The sequence below is a fragment of the Cucurbita pepo genome, chromosome LG10 (assembly GCF_002806865.2).
Source record: "Cucurbita pepo subsp. pepo cultivar mu-cu-16 chromosome LG10, ASM280686v2, whole genome shotgun sequence".
Classification (NCBI taxonomy): Eukaryota; Viridiplantae; Streptophyta; class Magnoliopsida; order Cucurbitales; family Cucurbitaceae; genus Cucurbita; species Cucurbita pepo.
In genome coordinates, this window is record NC_036647.1 from 7,593,322 (window position 1) to 7,609,346 (window position 16,025).

The following is a 16,025-nucleotide window of genomic DNA, read 5'->3' on the forward strand; positions in this document are numbered from 1 at the left end:
TTCTGCCAAGTCTTATCTATTTGTAAAGAAACTAACACGAGTTTTTCCAGGAATTCATCCTGTTCTGTATATTTTTGTACCATTGGTATGAAGAACAGCAAATGCAAGTTAAAAGGGGATGTCATGAATTCTATATATTAGGTGAAGAATAACTTTGTATTCCATCTCCTACAAATGGATTGAATTTTTGACCTGAAACTTCATACACATTAAATGATTAATATATTATTATATTTGTTTTGATCATGTTTTCTGTTCTCTAATTTTCAAAGAATTTAGTTGGATCTATTATTTATTGTTTTTTAGTTCAAGCCCACTACTAGTAGGTATTGTTTGTTTTGGCCCGTCACGAATCGTCGTCAGTCTCATGGTTTTAAAATACCTCTACTAGAGAGAGGTTTTCACACTCTTATAAGAAATGTTTTGTTCTCCTTTTCAACTGAGGTGGGTTCTCATAATATGTAACGACCCTAATTTTATACTGAAACAGAATCACTACCTATGCATGATGTAACCTTTTTACGTGGAAACATTCATTTAAAATACAATTTCATAAAAAGATATCATAGATTTAAACGTTGATCTACTAAGGTTATTTCATATTGGAGACATATTTATAAGTATATATGNGCTCGACTCTTTCTCTAGAACCCTCGAATAAAGTACACTCTTTGTTCGACACTTGAGTCACTTTTGACAACACTTTCAAGGCTCACAACTTCTGTATTCGACACTTGAGGATTCTATTGACATAGCTAAGTTTAGGGCATGACTCTGATAGCATCTTAGGAATCACAGACCCTCCACAATGGTATAATATTCTCGATGTATTCTTTATTTATAAACCCATGATCTTCCCTTTAATTAGCCAACGGAGACTCCCTCCCAACAATCCTCTCAATAANGACATAGTCCCACTTTAATTTTTAATATTCCATTTATATTTTAAAACTTTTCCTTATTTATTATTTATTTATTTTTAAAAAATGAGATTAAATTATACAAAATAAATTAATATTTAGTAAAGTTAACTTTAAAATAAAAAAATAAAAAAAATAGACATAAATTACAAGAAAATAAAAACGGTAATAAATGGAAACAACAATATATGAAAAGATAATTATGGTAATAAGGCAAATATCTAAGTATTTGCGTTTAATAAAATACCTTAATTTATTTGTTAGGATCAGAACGACTGCACGTTACATCATAGCAGCACGACAAAATGAAGGTGAAAACCCAGTTAGGCGTTCCTACGCACCTGGCATCCTGCAAGAAAAAGTCCCTGACTCGAAAATAGCTGTCACTTTTTTTAAACAAAAAAATGGTATTTTATTGTTAAATGATTATGTTCAGCTAATAAATTTAAAAAATACGATATAAAAATTTTAATTTTGTTTATGATGGGTAAGAAAATAATGCGTACAAATCAAATAATTGTATTTAATGTTGTACTCGAGATGATAATTTAATACTATTATAATAATTTATTAATAAAATGATTATAGGTCTTAAATTTTAATTTAATTTTTCATTATTAACAATTATACTATAAATAATAGATATTAAACTTTTAGCGGTTAATATAAATAATTGTTCTCAAATAAATACCATCACAATATTTATTTTTTCGTATCTTATGCATGGTATACCTGACAGTGATGGAGCATCGACTTACCAATAGGCGTACTTTGGAACGAGATTCCAATTTCTGTAGATATATATTAGCACATGCATTGTTCCGAGCTAGCTTTACGATGAAACTACCTTTAGTACTTGTAATACAGTCTCTACATCGTATCCCGTAAAAGAATTTAGTAGTGGAGCATAACTCATCGTAGATTTAACCTTACATGCTAACGATCTTAGTACATACCGATTATTTTTTAAGAGAATGAACTCTACGTTTGTAGAAATTGTTGGATGCAGGCTTCGCGAGTGTATTCCAACGACGTAGAAGTTTTTCATGCAAGCCTCCTAGGTGTGTTCCAACACGTGTAGGAGTCTCTTGAAAGAAAATTTCTAAGAGATTGGAGAAAAAGAGCTTTATCAAGGGTTCTCGAGAAATTGTGGAATTGGATTTTGTTCAACCCAAGGGTCCTACTGATAGACATTTCGAGAGAATCTTTCCGAAATAAATTATATAAATATCTAACCTATTAACACATAAATATTATATTTTATTGACTTATATTTTATTCAAATTTCAAATATATATTCTTTCTATTATATCTAATATATATTAATTGTTTTTAACGGAATCAAATATAATAAAAATATTTTTATCTTTTAATATATCTGATATATTAAATATTAATTTGTATCCTTCAAATTAAATAATTTTTTTATTTATATTTAATATATCTAATATAAAATTAACTTGTCCGTTATGGATTATAGGACAAGTTGGGTCCATTAATATAATCATTACAAGCAAATCGATCTTTCAGGAGTTGTTTGTAATTACACATAGGTCAAAAGTTCGTTCACTCTGTAATTACATATTTTCCCTTAAGTATCCCTTCTCTCATAAACAATTGGTTTATGATCCAATCGTAGGAGGGTGGGGCCCACTCTTCTACTTACTGTATATGGTAAGAGTGAGTTTCATCTCATGAAATTATGTTTCTAGCTTTCTATTTAGTCAATTTCCCAAAATGATAGGCATATTAAATCGACCACAAAAGTCATTCTCACCCATGCAAATCAAAAGACAAGCTCTCACGAGCAGACGTTCATAACTCGCTCAAGTTAAGATCGAGTCGTATATGATCATCCTATGAAATATTAATTTTTTCCATTAACAAATTTATAAAAAGAGATTAAATATTTTGTAAACCTCCACTCAGATGTTTCACATGAACGATTTGAATCAAATAATTTGTTATAAACTGGGTTGTAACAATAGTGTTGACAGACACTCAACCTTATCCATTTATATCCTAAAGCTCTAAAGAACAAGACGTTTAGATCTAAATAATGTAAGAACTCGAAAAACGATAAGGAATCAACTGAAGTGAAAGTTTTAGAACGAATTACCTTGATGATCAAGATAAAAAAGTAAAAAAAGAAGTGAAAGTTTTAGAACGAATTACCTTCATGATCAAGATAAAAAGTAAAAAAATCTCGTTTCTAAACCCATGATTCAATCATTCCCCTAAATGGTTTGATTAAGACTACTTGAATGACTCTAGCATGCCAATGAATACACAAGAAATGCAAAGAAACAAGCTCATGACTTGGTAACATGCCACTCTCATTTTAATATTAAAAATCTTTCGTACTATTTATAGCCTTGAAAATAAATTTATAGTAAAGGTTGTAACTATCCGTCATCAATACCATAATGGCTACTATCTAACTGTATCTTATAATGTTAAAGATAATTCTCTGTGACATTAAAAAATATAATAAAATCTCGATCTTGTCATCCATCACGAAATCTTTGTGGCGTGATTAAGGCATCTTATTTAATATCATGTGCTTCCACCAAGTTTCTTCAACATTGATGAATCTCGATCGGGAATCATTGATACTAGAAGCTACCAAATTTTCTTCAACATAAAAAAAAAAACATAACAAAACGATACCCGATGATAACATGCTGAATCAGTAATATATGTATTTAATCAAACACACCAGATAAGTAATTCACGGGAATATAAAAAATTTAAAAAAACCGAAAGAACCCTAAAATCGATTCAAATTAAATAACTTTTTCAATGCACTTCCAAGTCTGAAGTCAGATTAAAGAGTTGAATAAAACGACGATGTCATCTTACACCGGGAAGATGGAGGGAATCAACGGTAAGAGAGAAAAATCGACGTATTTGAATTTTGGCGCTCTCTATGTCGGTGAAGCGAGGGCATAAATGTCTTTTCACATTCAACTAGGGCAAAAAAAAAATTAGGTTTTTGTATGGACCATGGTGGGAAGTGGAAAGTAAATTGGCTCTATCTTTTGGAATTTCCCGAAGAGTTTCATATGATCGTTTGTAATTAGACAAACTATGAAAGATTTGAGCTTCCATTGTCGCCCACCCACCATAGACGGCCAATGCTGCCCCACCATGGCCGCACCATCATCATCCTCTGTCATCTCCTATCGTCCTGTGCTCTTCATCTTCCCCATTATTTTCTTTCTTCTTAACGTGAGCACCACATGGTTCCCCACTTCTCGCATTCAATTCTCCACCAGTTGGGTTTATATTATAATCAGGTGAGGAGATTGAGAATTTCAATACGTTTCGTTTATCTATAGGACCTTTAATACGAGATTACTGTACAAAACTGCTTTAACTCTTTTATTTGGTTTTGATCTTGGACAATTATTGGCCATTCGTGCTCATTCCAGTGGGATTGTTTTCGATTATTGGGCAGGAATAATGATATTCTTCTTTGATTTGTGATTTATGATTACAATGCTTGCTTCTTTGATTTGTTTGGAATCTCAAGCTCTTGGTTATTGGGTTGTTTTAGATTAAGTAAACTTCCATATTGACAAGATTTTGGGTTTGTTGGCCCTATGTTGGGATTGAAAAGAATAATGAATTTTCTTTATATTAATCTTTGATGCCCTAGGAAGGTAGTTGATTTTGATTGAAGCTTTTTGATTTGTTGGGAGATCCCACGTCGGTGGAGAGGGGAACGAACTATTCCTTATAAGAATGTGGAAACATTTCCTTAGTAGACGCGTTTTAAAACCTTGAGGGAAAGCCCTTGAAGAGAAAGCCCAAAGAGGATAATATCTTCTAGCCGTTTAGGTTGTTACCCATGGTATCAGAGCTAGACACTGAGAGGTGTGCCAACAAGGACGCTAGCCCCAAGGGGGTGGATTGTGAGATCCCATGTCGGTTGGAGGAGGGAACAAAACATCCCTTATAAGGGTGTGAAAACCTCTCCACAGTAGACATGTTTTAAAATATTGAGGGGAAATTCTTGAAGGGAAAGTCCAAAGAAGACAATATCTGCTTGTGGGTGGGCTTAGACTGTTACAAATGGTATCAGAGCTAGACACAGGACAGTATGCGAACGAGGACGCTGACCTCAAATGGGGTGGATTGTGAGATCCCACATCGGTTGGAGAGGGGAATAAAACATTTCTTATAAGAGCGTGGAAACCTCTCCCTAGTAGACGTGTTTTACAACCTTGAAGGGAAGTCTTTGAAGGAAAAGTCCAAAAAGGATAATATCTACTCGCGGTGGACTTGTACGGTTACAATGTTATAACCATTGCTTAATAGAATAGAATATGTTTCAAATGGTTGATAGGTAGGTTTGAGAATGAGATAGTCAATATGAACAGAGTTCATTTGGCAGATCAAACTAAAAGGATAAAAAATGGTGCGAAAATTCCCGTTGAAACAATAAACGAAACGTAAAGGAGATTTATGACTAGGAACAGATGTGGGGTACAGTACTTGAACTTGATGATTATTGAAGTTGCTATTAATGTCTTAAATGTGAGCATGATCAAGTAGCTCAACTTCTCAAGCAATTAGGGAATAAATCTGTCATGTCAAAAATGTGGTGAGAGAACCCTATAAAATAACCTAAAAGCTCTACCAATTTAGCAGAGAAACCATGGAGAGGAAGCAAAAAGAGAGAAAAGGGCATTTGGTGCTTGTTCCTTGCCCTTTACCAAGCCACATGTCTCCTATGCTTCACTTAGCCAAACTTCTTCACTCTCAGGGTTTCTCCATTACCATAATTCACACACAACTTAACTCTCCAAATGAATCTCATTACCCTGAATTCTCCTTTGAATCCATTGGTGGTAGCATGTTGGAGAGCTACAGTGTCTTTGATGGGGATGTTATGCTTTTTCTTTCGAAACTAAACATGAAATGTGAAACCCCATTTCATGAATGCTTGGTAAACATGCAATTGCGCTGTCAATTCAATCCAATCTCCTGCATCATATATGACGCTGTCATGTATTTTTCTGCTGCAGTTGCTGATGATTTGAAGCTTTTTAGAATTGTTTTGCGGACAAGTAGCGCCGCAAACTACATTGGGCTGTCAATTCTTGATGAGAGTGACTTTGTTTCAGAACGTAGAATGGAGGAACCAGTAGCTGGGTTTCCCTTTCTGAGAATTAAGGACATGCCACTTTTCAGCACACAGAAACACACAAGGGAGGTTCTAACGTGTATTTACAATGGAACAAGAACTGCTTCAGCTATCATATGGAATTCCCTTTGGTGTCTTGAACATGCCTTGTTTGAGAAAATAAAAAATGAAACCTTGGTTCCTGTCTTTCCTTTAGGGCCTCTTCAAAAGCACTGTAGCAGCTTCTCCACTAATGCCTTAAATGAAGAGCAGGGTTGCATTGCTTGGTTAGATAAACAAGCTCCAAGTTCTGTGGTGTATGTAAGCATTGGAAGTGTGGTTACTATGACAGAAGATGAACTATTAGAGATGGCTTGGGGGCTAGCCAATAGTGGCCGGCCGTTCCTGTGGGTGGTGAGGGCTTGTGTAGTCAATGGCTCAGACGGAGTTGAGATGTTGCCTAGAGAATTTCATGAGGCTACCAGAAGTCGCTGCAGGATTGCTAGTTGGTTGCCACAGCAAAAGGTCTTAGCACACACATCAATTGGATGCTTTTTGACGCATAATGGCTGGAACTCAACAATTGAAAGTATAGCAGAAGGCGTTCCGATGCTTTGCTGGCCTCGAGTCGGGGATCAAAGGGTGAATGCACGGTTCGTGAGCCATGTCTGGAGGGTTGGCTTACAGTTGGAGGACAGATTGTTGAGAGAGGACGTCGAAAGCGCCATTCGAACTCTCTTCATCGACGAAGAGGGTATCGAAATCCATAAGCGAGCCAAGGAGTTAAAGAAGAAGGTTGATATCTCCTTGAGACAAGGTGGTGCTTCAAGTGAGTTCTTAAGCAGATTAGTTAAGTACATTAGCCTTCGAAGAGACAATGATAAGGTTGTCAAATGCTTGATTAGCCTATGATAATGTAAGCTATGATTTCTCTTATGTAATTCTGCACATGTTGAAATGGTATGTGAAAGCTGTTGTACTTGTTCTGTCACATCACTTTTGGCTCTGCTTTTTAGCTGCTCTGTAAGAGCCTTTCGAAACTTGGCCTTAAATTTTATCAGAAACAGTGAAGCACGTGGAGAAAATAGGACAAATGCTACTACTCAGCGTATGCTTCCCAACAGAAAAATGATGAAGACAGCTCAGACTGGCCCATTGCTATCTGTTGGTCTTTAGTAATTTTAACTTTTTCAGGTTCTTTTCTTTCATTTCTATTGCCTTTGGGTTCATACTTGGTTCTGTAAATTCTCTTATTCTGACCGTGCCATGTTTTACTTGTGTTGGTATTGGTAAAAGTAGCTGTCTGGGGGGAATCACTTGATGTAGCTGAATCATCCAATGAGTGCTGGTGACGACTGAGTCTTGTTGAACAATGTAAGTACTTTCTTCCAACTGTATTGCTTACGAACTAGACAAGGCTAGGTCTCCAAACTCGTTATCGTACTTAATCGTCGTTTTCTACTACGCATGTTTCTTGTTTCATTGTCTGTTTAGGCCCGTTACGTATCATCGTCAGCCTTGTAGTTTTTGTTTCGTTGTACTAGCCCAAGTCCACTGTTAGTAGATATTGTCCGCTTTGGTCTGTTAGATATTGCTGTCAGCCTCACAGTTTTTGTTTCGTTGTACCAGCCTAAGTTCACCGCTAGTAGATATTGTCTGCTTTGGTTTGTTACATATTGTTTTCGGCCTCACGGTTTTGCTTTCGTTGTAACAGTCCAAGTATATCACTAGTAGATATTGTCTGCTTGGGGCCATTACATATTGTTGTTAGTCTCACGATTTTAAAATGCGTCTACTAGGGTGAGGTTTTAAACTAGACAAGGCTAGGTCTCCAAACCCATTATCAAAGTTCATCGTCATTTGCTACTACGCATGTTTCTTGTTTTGGTGTACCAGCTCAAGTCCACCGCTAGTAGATATTGTCTGTTTAGGCTCGTTACATATCGTTGTCAGCCTCATAGTTTTTGTTTCATTGTACGAGCCCAAGTCCATTGTTAGTAGATATTGTCTACTTTGGTCGGTTATGTATCGCTGTCAGCCTCACAGTTTTTGTTTCGTTGTACCAGCCCAAGTCCACCGTTAGTAGATATTGTCTGCTTTGGTATGTTACATATTGTTGTCAGCCTCACAGTTTCTCTTCCGTTGTACCAGCCCAAGTAATATCGCTAGTAGATATTGTTTGCTTGGGGCCATTACATATTGTTGTTAGTCTCTCGGTGTGAAATGCGTCTATTAGAGAGAGGTTTCAAACTAGACAAGGCTAGGTCTCCAAACCCGTTATTGTAGTTAATCGTCGTTTGCTATTACGCATGTTTCTTGTTTCGTTGGACCAGCTCAAGTCCACCACTAGTAGATATTGTCCGCTTTGCTCCGTGCGTATTGCTGTCAGCCCACAGTTTTTGTTTCATTGTACCAGCCCAAGTCTATCGCTAGGAGATATTATCCGTTTTGGCCCATTACGTATTGTTGTTAGTCTCACAGTTTTAAAACGTATTTACTAGGGAGAGGTTTCCACACCCTTACAAGGAATGTTTCGTTTCGTTTTCCAACCGATGTGAGACCTCACAATCCACCCCCTTAGAGAGCACAGTGTCACGGTCATGCCTGTCCAGGGCCTGTTGCCCATGGCCGCATGCCCATGACAAGCCAAACCCTTGTCATGTCTTTTCATTCTAGTGTTTTTCCCTTTGTAATTCTTGAGCGTATGACACCTCAAGAAAATCATGTCTAGGCCTGCCAGAACTAAAATGGCCCAGAATGTACTATAGGGGGATATGACTAGTCGTCAACTTCTCCCTACCCAAGGTTATATATGCTAAGCCGTTGTTATCTTTCTCTTGCTTGCTTATATAACGTCTCTTTCTAAAATCTCTCTTTCAAAAATCTCTCTCTCTCCTCGTTTTCTAAAACCTTCTTTTAAAACCGAGGCTAGAGGCTCGACCGTACGTCGCTTGGCCGTAGGCGACGCAAGAACAAATTGGCTTAACTCACTTGTCGCTGGAAAGTGAGTGCCGCACAATCGCTAGTCCGCTGCCTTCGAAAGTGCGATTGTGTCAAGTGGTATCAGAGCTTTGTTAGCTCCGTAACGTCATACAGACCGAAATCATGTCGACGACAAAGTCGACACCCAAAGCACAAGCCGATCGGCTTACGCTAATAGAGGAGGAAATGCTGTTCCTCAAAGAAGTCCCTGACACCCTCCGTTTCCTGGAAACACGGGTGACCGAACTGAGTGAGAAAGTCGTCCAAGTCGACGCAATGGGCAACCGCCTAGACGGGTTGCCAATCGCAGAACTGTTGTTTCGAGTGACCTCGCTCGAAGAAAGAGTTGCTCCTACGAGCAGCCCAAAACCGTCTGATAGTCCGGATAGCTCTGTCGCACACAAAGAGGGACGTGGCGAAGAGTTCGACGTACTACAAAACACAATGATGAGTTTGTTCAATGGATTGGCTGATGAATTCAGATCAACAGTCGACGACCTCCAAGAAAGGATGTCCGCCATGAGCACTCGAATTGAAGTTACCATGAAAGCCGTGGAAGGTGTCACGGCTGGACAAACTAGTACAGGATCCAACAAACTAAGGTTCCCAGACCCTAGAGCCTTCAAAGGGAATCGGGACGCCAAAGAGTTGGAGAACTTCATCTTCGACGTCGAACAGTACTTCAAAGCCACAACGGCTTGTACCGACGACAAGAAGGTGACTGTAGCTGCGATGTATCTCGTAGACGACGCCAAACTGTGGTGGCGTACGAAGGTGCAAGACATCGAGGATGGATTGTGCACCATCGACTCATGGGAGGACCTCAAGAGAGAGTTGAGGGAACAATTCCTCCCCGAAAATGCAGGACACATAGCAATGGAGAAAATAGTAGCCCTGAAACACACTGGAAACATACGGGACTACGTCAGACAATTCTCAACCCTGATGCTGGATATCAGGGGTACAGCAGAGAAGGACAAGGTGTTCTTCTTTATAAATGGTCTACAACCGTGGGCCAAAACAAAGATACATGAGAACAGGGTCCAAACCCTAGCTGCCGCAATGGCCTGCGCCGAGAGACTCGTGGACTGTGGGAACGAAGCAGGATCCCAAAGAAGAGCGACGCCAGCCCCAAACAATGGGGGCAAACCATACCGACCACCAGGCCATCGAAATGGAAGCCCCAACAGATCGAATGGATGGACAGATAGACCTCCTCAGAACAATCAAGCGGGGACATCTCGAGGGCCTTACCACCAAAAGAACCACCCGACGACGCCTTTGCAATGCATGCTATGTAAAGGCCCCCACAAGGTATCCTACTGTCCTCATCGGGCCTCTCTCACTGCACTCCAAGTGTCCATCCAAGAGAGCAATGAAGCAAGGGTCGAGACTTTGCTAGACAAGAAAGAAGATCACGACAACCCCCGAATGGGCGCACTCAAATTCTTGTCAGCCCTCCAACGGAAAGTCGAACCGAAGGAGATAATAGAGAAAGGGCTTATGTTCGTAGATGCCACCATAAACTCTCGACTGAGCAAGAGCACTCTGATAGACTCTGGAGCAACCCACAACTTCATTGCTGATCAAGAAGCCAGAAGATTGGGACTCACCATAGGAAAGGACCCGGGGAAAATGAAAGCTGTCAACTCCGAGGCCTTGCCTATTGTGGGAGTTTCCAAAGGAGTCCCCTTCAAAATAGGGGATTGGACTGGAGAGCTAGACCTTGTCGTGGTTCGCATGGACGACTTCGATGTGGTACTTGGGATGGAGTTCCTCCTAGAACACAAAGTCATCCCAATGCCATTGGCAAAATGCTTAGTGATCACCGACCGTAACCCCACAGTAATACCTGCAAGCATCAAGCAACCAGGTAATCTTCGGATGATCTCGGCCATACAGCTGAAAAGGGGACTCGCACGAGAGGAACCTACCTTCATGGCCATACCACTGATAGAAGAGGCAACCACCGAAGAGACTGTCCCAGAGGAAATCAAGGATGTATTAGACAGCTATACCGACATAATGCCAGAGAGTCTACCACAAACACTACCACCTCGTCGAGGCATTGACCACGAAATCGAACTCCTCCCCGGGGTTAAGCCGCCCGCAAAGAATGCATACCGGATGGCTCCACCCGAGCTAGCCGAATTGAGGAAACAACTAGACGAGTTGCTGAAGGCGGGATTCATTCGCCCGGCAAAGGCCCCTTATGGAGCCCCCGTACTATTCCAGAAGAAGAAGGATGGGACGTTGCGTCTGTGCATAGACTATAGAGCCTTAAACAAGGTGACAGTACGCAACAAATATCCTCTGCCGATAATATCTGACTTGTTCGACCAACTTCACGGGGCCAAGTACTTCACGAAATTGGACTTACGATCGGGATATTATCAAGTACGTATTGCCGAAGGGGACGAACCCAAGACGACGTGCGTAACAAGATATGGGGCCTTCGAATTCCTAGTAATGCCCTTTGGCTTGACAAACGCCCCAGCTACGTTCTGCACGTTGATGAACCAGGTTTTCTACGAATACCTGGATCAGTTCGTCATAGTATACCTCGACGACATTGTTGTTTACAGCACAACCCTCGAGGAACACAAAGTGCACTTGAAGTTAGTGTTTGACAAGCTCCGGCAGAACCAGCTGTATGTGAAGAAGGAGAAATGTGCATTCGCACAAACATGCATCCACTTCCTTGGACATGTCGTCAGATGTGGACAAATCAGTATGGATAGCGACAAGATAAAAGCTATCCAAGAATGGAAGGTTCCTACTTCCGTATCTGAGTTGAGGTCCTTCTTAGGACTAGCCAACTACTATAGGCGGTTCGTCGAAGGGTTTTCACGACGAGCCGCCCCATTGACAGAGCTGTTGAAGAAAGACCACCCTTGGTCGTGGTCGAATGATTGTCAAATGGCCTTTGAAAATCTGAAAACAACCATGACGAGGGGTCCTGTCCTCGGGTTGGTTGACGTCACAAAGCCATTTGAAGTGGAAACCGATGCTTCCGACTTTGCTCTCGGTGGGGTCCTTATTCAAGAAGGCCACCCCATCGCTTACGAAAGTCGAAAGCTCAACGATGCCGAACGAAGATACACTGTCTCCGAGAAAGAAATGCTGGCTGTAGTCCATTGCCTTCGAGTCTGGAGACAGTACCTCTTAGGATCGCAGTTCGTAGTGAAGACGGATAACAGCGCCACTTGCCACTTCTTTGATCAACCAAAATTAACAGCAAAACAAGCCCGGTGGCAGGAGTCGTTGGCTGAATTCGACTTCAAGTTCGAACACAAAGCGGGAAAGAGTAATCAAGCAGCCGACGCGCTGAGTCGGAAGGGCGAACATGCGGCCCTGTGCATGTTAGCCCATATTCATTCAAGTAAGATCGATGGATCGATGCGCGACATCATCAAGGAACATTTACACAAAGACCCATCGGCCAAAGCCGTTGTCGAACTAGCTAAGGCTGGAAAGACACGGCAGTTTTGGGTTGAGGGGGACCTCCTGATAACCAAAGGAAACAGATTGTACGTCCCAAGAACGGGAGAACTGAGGAAGAAGCTCATTCAAGAATGTCACGACACCTTATGGGCCGGACACCCGGGATGGCAAAGAACATACGCCCTAATAAAGAAGGGGTACTTCTGGCCGAACATGCGAGACGACATCATGCAATACACCAAGACGTGCCTCATCTGCCAACAGGATAAGGTCGAGAAAGCCAAAGTCTCTGGACTCTTGGAACCTCTACCTGTGCCAACACGACCCTGGGAAAGTGTATCTCTGGACTTCATAACACACCTCCCAAAAGTCGGGGAATATGACGCCATCTTGGTTATTGTGGACCGGTTCTCAAAATATGCGACGTTCATCCCCACTCCCAAATTATGTTCGGCGGAACTCACAGCCCAACTGTTTTTCAAACACGTTGTAAAGTTATGGGGCATTCCGTCGAGCATCATCAGTGATAGGGATGGCAGATTCATTGGGACATTCTGGACTGAGTTATTCGCTTTCTTGGGAACAACCTTGAACATCTCCTCGAGTTATCACCCTCAAACCGATGGACAGACAGAACGGTTCAACTGCTTGCTCGAAGAATACTTACGTCACTTCGTCGACGCTCGCCAAAAGAACTGGATACAATTGTTAGATGTCGCCCAATTTTGCTTCAATTGTCAAACAAGCTCGTCTACAGGGAAGAGTCCCTTTGAAATTGTAAGTGGACGACAACCGGCCTTACCCCATATTATTGATCATCCTTATGCAGGAAAAAACCCTCAAGCTCACAACTTTACAAGAGAATGGAAGCAGACGACAGATATAGCCCGAGCATATTTAGAGAAGGCTTCCAAGCATATGAAGAAATGGGCGGACAAGAAGCGTCGCCCCCTTCATTTCCGTGCAGGAGATCAAGTCCTTATCAAGCTGAGACCAGAACAGATCAGATTTCGTAGCCGAAAGGACCAGAGATTAGTTCGTAAATACGAAGGCCCGGTTGAAGTCCTTAAAAAGATTGGGGCTACCTCCTACCGAGTTGCACTCCCCGCATGGATGAAAATTCACCCCGTCATTCATGTGAGCAACTTGAAGCCCTATCACCCTGATCCAGACGACGACCATCGAAATACAACCACAAGACCGAGCATCGATCTGAAACAAAAAGAGACAAAGGAAGTGGAAGAGATCCTAGCCGACAGGGTTAGGAAGATAGGAAGACCTGTACGGACGATTCGTGAATTCCTTGTCAAATGGAAGAATCTCCCTACAGAGGAAACAAGCTGGGAACGCGCCGAAGATCTGAACTCCGCCGCCACCCACATCGCAAGGTATGAAAGTAGTCGGTTGACGGGGACGTCAACCAATTAGGTGGGGGAGGATGTCACGGTCATGCCTGTCCAGGGCCTGTTGCCCATGGCCGCATGCCCATGACAAGCCAAACCCTTGTCATGTCTTTTCATTCTAGTGTTTTTCCCTTTGTAATTCTAGAGCGTATGACACCTCAAGAAAATCATGTCTAGGCCTGCCAGAACTAAAATGGCCCAGAATGTACTATAGGGGGATATGACTAGTCGTCAACTTCTCCCTACCCAAGGTTATATATGCTAAGCCGTTGTTATCTTTCTCTTGCTTGCTTATATAACGTCTCTTTCTAAAATCTCTCTTTCAAAAATCTCGCTCTCTCCTCGTTTTCTAAAACCTTCTTTTAAAACCGAGGCTAGAGGCTCGATCGTACGTCGCTTGGCCGTAGGCGACGCAAGAACAAATTGGCTTAACTCACTTGTCGCTGGGAAGTGAGTGCCGCACAATCGCTAGTCCGCTGCCTTCGAAAGTGCGATTGTGTCACACAGCATCCTCTCTAGCACACTGACCGGTGTCTAGCTCTCATACCATTTGTAAAGAGCCCAAGCCCACCACTAGTAGATATTGTCCGCTTTAGCCCGTTACATATCACCATCAACCTCACGGTTTTAAAAACGCGTCTACTTGGTAGAGGTTTCCACATCCTTATAAAAAATACTTCATTCTCCTCTCCAACCAACATGTTTTGTCAAAACATGTTGCTTCTTAACAACGTTGTTTGTTTGTTTTTCGTCGTTGTGAAACCAAGACAAAATATCGTTGTCTTTTGCTCTAAGCTGTGCATAGGTTTGATGATGCTTTTGTTTATTGCTCCAAATAAGTTAAAAGAAAAACATATCTATACAGTGCTTTTGGAGTACAAAAGTTTCTTTAAGAAAATGGTGATGTGATTTGGGTGAAAACTGTTAGCTGCAAAGAAAGATTGGAAGTTGTATTTGATAATGATGCTTTAAAGTTCATGATTGTTATCCAAAACTCTCCCATTTATTCACTGTCACTCTGATTCCAATCATTTATTTGGGAACAAAATGGACGTTTGTGGGTTCACTAGAATCTTTTGTAGAATTATCCTTATTATTTCCATTCATTATTTTATACCAAATGCTTCTAAACTTTAGGGTATACTTTTAACGCTCAAATTCTTAATTTGTTTCGAAATAATATTTTCATCTATTTTCAGAAATAGAAATGTAACGACGTGGTGGAGACTTGTTCGATACAGAGTACTCGAGTGTAAGTGATTTCAATCATGTGAATCTATCTACTTCACTCTCTAATCAACGAGAAATTACTCTAGAGGAGATAAAAACAAATGTATGGTTGTGGGATAGCAATTGTGCGACATTGTGGACACTTGTTCTAATTCAGTGAACATGTCAGCGGTGTGAAATTAGTAGTTTGTGGATAATCGAGCATGCTCGAGTTTCGGGTCACTTTTTAGAGTAGTGTTTTAGAAAACATGAGCAAGAAAATATGCTTAAAACAATTTTAAAGAAAGTAATTGTATAAGCTAAAAATGAGTAGGCAACAACAGTGGATATAGAAAAATTGACAACTAGTCATATCCCTTATAGTGCATTATGAGGCATTTTAGCCCTTGGATGTAGACATGATTTTGGTGACCGATCATATATCTCGTATTAACACAACATGAAATAATACAGGTCTATCTAACATGAAAGTGAGTAAGAAAGTATTTAGAACGGGCTTATTGACACTGCATGAAATAGTAAAGGTCTATCTAGACAACATGTTTCGGACAAACATGATCAAGACATCCGACATTCCGCTATAGGTAACACGTCTTGGACAAGCATGGCCATGACAAGACAACATGAAAATACTAACGGCAACTCCATCAACGAAATCTATATTAAAACTAGGTTTAACATGGAAATCAAGATCCCAAGACCATTAATATACTTGTTTAAAATAACATAAACATTATTGAGTGCGTACATCGTTTCATGGACTCTAGAGAAGTGATCATCATCCGACTAAAAGTCTGAATGATGAGAGATATATTTAATTTGAAGTATTCAAATTAATATTTAATAGGTTAAATTATTAAATACAAACCGAAAAATATATATTTAATTTGAAAGGTTCACATCACTTTTTAATAT

The 16,025-nt window shown here is 40.5% G+C and overlaps 1 pseudogene; it reads left to right on the forward strand.

The window, feature by feature from the left end:
* Window positions 1-5,333: 5,333 nt before the first annotated feature.
* On the forward strand, window positions 5,334-7,042 carry LOC111804553 (annotated as a pseudogene).
* The last annotated feature ends 8,983 nt before the right edge of the window (window positions 7,043-16,025 follow it).